Below are 5,270 nucleotides of genomic sequence, written 5' to 3'. Positions count from 1 at the left end.
GGGTTTTTATCTTCCACGAAGCTCAAGGTCCACCCTAAACCATGGCAGAAGCGGATACCTTTTGCACGAATGGAAAAAAAAATTGCTCCAGTGTGCGACTGTGGTCATGGAAAACGGACCATATACAACATATATAACGACGCAATGGCCAAGCCACAAATAGGAAAGAGACATCACGGCGATGCACTCCGCTTGCTCCTGACGCGGTTTGTGAAACTGTAAGCTGTTGATCTGCATCGACATCATCAGCCAGACGAATGGAGAGAAGAATATTTCACGGAGGTTTTTATTTCGTGCGGACTTGGCCTCGATTTACCCAGGGCACTCTTGCAAATTAGACCGTTATAAAGGTCTCTTGCGTTCTCAACCGGACGAACAACTATTATTTTTAAATCCTTTATATTAAGTTCACTTGCTTGCTTGCTTGCGCGCTTACGACCGTGCAAATCTTTCGGTCGTTTTTTAACCCACTTCCCGTGATCCAATCGAGCTGACATTTTGCACACAGACTCGTTGTGCGTGACAATTTATTTTCATGAAAAAAAATTTCCAAAATTTTCCACTTTTTAGGGAATTTTTTTTTCATATTTAATTAAAAATACCAATGTGATAAAAATGAAACTCTTACTCAAGGATTTATAGTGAAAAACTTTGTTTTTACGGGTTACTTTTTTCCACGATTCCACACCTGCTCACGCAGCCGATGTATATGTGTGTGTGTGGTGGAACACTGGGGAAGCGGTAGTGTAGTGGTTAACGCACTGCGCTGAGAACCCGGCAGCCCGAGTTCGATTCTCGCTCACGGCCAAAACCAGTGACGATTATCTGAACTGGCCCTAAGCTTTTTATAGGTCGACTCAGCCTGAAATGAGTACCTGTTGTGGTGTATAAACATCGCCACTGGGCAGATAAAGGCGGTCGTGCGTGGTGTTGGCCAATCGCCTCCTCGTATGCCGTGCCGGCCTTCACAGGTGCTCGCTAACAGCACTTGCCCCAACTGTATGTTAAGGCTATATGGGGGATCTTTGTCTTTGGTGGCATGCTTGGCTTGTATTGCACGTGCGGGCACAACTTGAGGAAGCCGCCACCGCAGCCATCACGTGACACATTGCACGGACAAGCTCGACCCACTTGGAGGTGCCCTGTTGCGTTCCTAAAACAAAGACAAAGATCCCCCGTATAGCATTAACAGACTGTAGGGGCAAGTGCTGTTAGCGAGCACCTATGAAGGCCGGAACGGTACACGAGGGGGTGGGTGGCCAGCACCACGCCCGACCGCCTGTCTCCCCAGTGGCGATGTTTACACACTGCACCAGGTACTCATTTGAGGCTGAGTCGACCTAGGAGAGGCCCGGGACCGGTTCAGATAATCGTCAGTGGTGTTGGCCGTGAGTGGGAATCGAACCCGGGTCGCCAGGTTCATAGCACAGCGTGCTAACCGCTACACTACCGCTCCCACACACACACACACCCCAAGCTTCAAAAAATGGTATCAGCTTCCATTCCATTTACCGAGAACATGACCCCATTTACGGCTTCGCTTTACACTTCTTCAGTAATACATTATGGATGCCACGATAACAAAAAAACAACGTGAAAATGACAAAAACTAACTACGTAACACATGGCTTGATATTGCTACGTGTGCAATCTTCAATTGTGACTAATAGCGCGAGCTTGCAAAGTACTGCGTTGGCTAATACTGAACGAATATTGGAATCTCATTGTGCCCACCAGGCAACTGACGCTCACTGCCGTGAATGTTACTGTGCAATCCACCCGGACTGGGATTGACGCGATATTCGTTGTTCACGATCCGACACGAAATAGATTTTCACAAGATGACGATTATCGTCATTCTTAACCGAAACTCTCGACATGGCATTTCACGATTTTATAGGTTTTTTCTGCTGTGCTGCACTTACAGTCGAGATAAAGATTTCACGATTTTATAGGTTTTTTCTGCTGTGCTGCACTTACAGTCGAGATAAAGATTTCACGATTTTATAGGTTTTTTCTGCTGTGCTGCACTTACAGTCGGGATAAAGATTTCACGATTTTATAGGTTTTTTCTGCTGCACTTTCAGTCGGGATGAAGATTACTCAAACGTCAACTCACATTTCACTCAAAGCAAACCTGCCACAAGACTTATCCGACCGTTGCAACTATACATTTTAAAATGCTTGTAACGCAGATGCTGTCGGTTTGAACAGTTAATACATAAACTCAGTTTAACACGTAGGCTTTCGCGACAAATATCATCCATAATATGGGGTTTTTTTTGGTTAGATCGCGTAAATATAAATGTGTCGTTAAACCCAATGGATACCCAATTAATCCCACCCTCCCTCACACGTGGAGGGCTCACAAGTCATATAATCACATTTATCCCTCTATTTAAAGAACGAAACAGGAGGATTTCTCCACAAATCTGGCTGTTGCCTGATGAAGCTAGTTGTAATTACTGGCAGAACGTCGTACTCAGAGTGTTAATGTTGTGGATTTGCTCTCCAACACGCCAGTGTGCTGTACTAGTAATGAATTGGCATGTTCTGTTTACGTGAAAAATCTTACTAATTGGCTGTGTCGGGTGGTGTCGGGTTTAACGACACATTTATAATTACGCGATCTAACCCCCCCAAAAAAACCTATAATATTCATAAATAAACTATGAATGTTACTTTGTCATATTACCATCATGCCGTCAATTAGTCTGGGAAATGGTTACATCAACAATTTTTGTGCTTGTTATTTAAATAATTTTGGTCGGGAAATAAAGTGAAAAAATTATAACCGCGATACGATGTGGTTATCGAGGACCTTACACGTTGTACGGCAACATCGCAGAACGCAATATCGTGGCAACCCAATTGCACGCACAGTTGCGACAGAAGCGCAGCTGGGCGGTAGACGTCTTACAACGTCCGTGTGACAGGTTTCCCTGAAATGACGGCGTCTGCAATACCACCCAGGCAAGTACCAGCGCCTCGTGCTAGTTGTCAATCTGAAAGGGCTGCGCCACGATTTTCCGAATGATCGACATTGCCAGCCAGCACTTGAGGCCAGTATTGTTCTGCTGCGGGCTGTGGGTCGGCATGTCTTCCCATGGTAGGTATACCAGGTTATTAGAGTTCCCCAGTGAAAGTTTCCCCCTGATGGTACAGAGGATCGCGAGCCCATTGGGAGGGAGGCTGCAGCCTTGTCAGCAGTGTGAGTGTGCGCACGTGATCTGGAGTTGTCTGTTCCGCCGGTTCGTGACTCGAGTCAGATCCAAGCAGATGACTTCTGGGAGCACTGGTGAGGCCACGTCCGTGCCGTTTACTACCGCGGACGTGCCAGTTTAACCTCGCCAATTTGTTCCGCCTGGGAAAGTGTTAAACGGCGTGCTCCTTGCTCCTGCCTGCCCGCTTGCCTCGGTGTCGGGGTTGTCCCAATCAAAATTGTCCAAATTGGGAAAAATGGATTTGCAGAGATGGGCCAGCATCACGAACTTTCTCGGCTGAGATTGATTCTGCAGTCAATAGGTCACGTGCTAACCTCCGTGTACCTGTTAAACTCGGCAAGGGACGCTTTGGAAGGATCCACTTTGAAGAGCACACTCCCACTAAATGCTAAAGTAGCGAACGATTCGGGATTAAATGCGATCTATACCTTGGAAGGTGTTGTCTTAATACCACATTGCAACCGACAATAAACGCTTTGTCCACAGCTCCGGTGTGAACTCTCAGTGACCTTGAGTTCCGTGACGTCTGTCCTGTATTGTGCCCTATGGGAAGGCCTCTCGTCTCTCGCACCCGTGCAGCTTCACTCCTCAGGTAATGCACGACCGAGTGAAAGACGGAGACAGAACACAAGGGAACTCGCCTGTATGAAATACACGCGGGGAAAATGCGTGCTTCTTCTCTGCTGCTGCTCCCGGAGTCTTGACTCTGGTCATCCACACGGCCGATAACATTCCTCTTTTCACTTCCAGACTTTTAAGATCGCTCTCTTCTCTGCCTGTAAGTGACCCAATTCCATCTGTCAAAATCTCTTGCTCAGCATTTAAATTAAGGAAAGCGCAGGGTTGCTGGGAAATATAAATTGCCCATGACCTAAAAATCCAGGTCTCACTTTTGTGCGAAGCATTTTGACATCCGGTTATCACATTTAGGTAGTTGACACATTCGGTTTATATTAATACAGCCACGGTATTAAATTCCCGCTGTTATTAAAACAACGTACAAATATACACAATGCGTTTCATCTTTTTGCCACACTGAGTAACATCCTTCCCCTAGTAAATATAAACATAAGGTGACATTATGTACGTCTGTGTACATAAATCAAGGAGTCGTCGACGGCTTTGAGAACAGAACATCAACGATAAACCCCTAACTCCATTGCACTTAGTAATAACCAAGCCAGACCTCGCCAAAAACCATCAGAAGTGTAGGAAATTTTAAATTATGAATGATGGCGATATACCAGCTTGGACGTATGTAGTCTGTCTGAACAGGGTCTACTGTCCGAATCGTTAGCCTGCTGCATTAACATCATCATCGTACAGCAGCACAAATATCGATGGAAGCGAAGTGCTTTCGGTCTTTGAACACCAGGGGTGGTAAACCTACAGCCCACGACTTCATTTCATAATAATACAATTTCATATAGCGTAGTTCATGCAAAAACTGCATCTCACAACGCCCAAACCAAGGTCAACTCAATTATAGGCCAGAGTAAACAAAACAAAAAAAAGTTTAAAATGGGACTTAAGTCGTGGCCCATGGCCACGTTGAGGCCTAACACTTTGAAACGAACAGCAAACGACGTTTACCAGTCGCTGCCATAATCTTCACCGCACTAATCAGGGACTCGAGGGTAATATGCTGGGCTGAACAACAACGCCGCGTCAAGTCATGTTGCCTTTCAAGTAGTTGTGAGCAGTCAATGCACAAGTCCTAGCATGACAAAAGTTTAGTATCACCGCGAAAGGCGAATGCCCCGTTTGGCCCTGGGGAAGGAAAAGGGTTCCACGTCCCTGGTTTAGAGAATACTTCTCGTGCCCTTGTCCACTCGCTCAGACGAGCAGTGCCAGTCCGGGGCTGTCGCAGTACGCATGGGTGGTTTCCCACTGGCTATTTGCCAAGCTGAGCCAGGACCAAACCGTCACGTGCTGCCCTCAAAAGACATCTGAATCTGGCTCGGGTGCCAAGCAGGGCCATGGGGGCAGTTTAGAATTTTTTGTCACGCGCATTGTCTGCACGCGACTCGACTCGTCCATTGCACG

General features: G+C 46.5%; 1 long non-coding RNA gene across 1 annotated transcript; it reads right to left on the bottom strand.

The window, feature by feature from the left end:
- Positions 1 to 269: 269 nt before the first annotated feature.
- Positions 270 to 5,268, bottom strand: LOC144732298 (uncharacterized). Its single transcript, XR_013588173.1, has 2 exons — positions 3,866 to 5,268; positions 270 to 1,153 (listed from the first exon to the last, which is right to left on the bottom strand). It is a non-coding gene; the product is annotated as an uncharacterized LOC144732298 (long non-coding RNA).
- Positions 5,269 to 5,270: the final 2 nt, after the last annotated feature.

Source organism: Lampetra planeri, chromosome 42 (assembly GCF_965212315.1).
Source record: "Lampetra planeri chromosome 42, kcLamPlan1.2.h2, whole genome shotgun sequence".
Lineage (NCBI taxonomy): Eukaryota > Metazoa > Chordata > Hyperoartia > Petromyzontiformes > Petromyzontidae > Lampetra > Lampetra planeri.
Note: the sequence above shows the minus strand (reverse complement) of the source record. Positions and strands in the feature narration are given on the sequence as shown.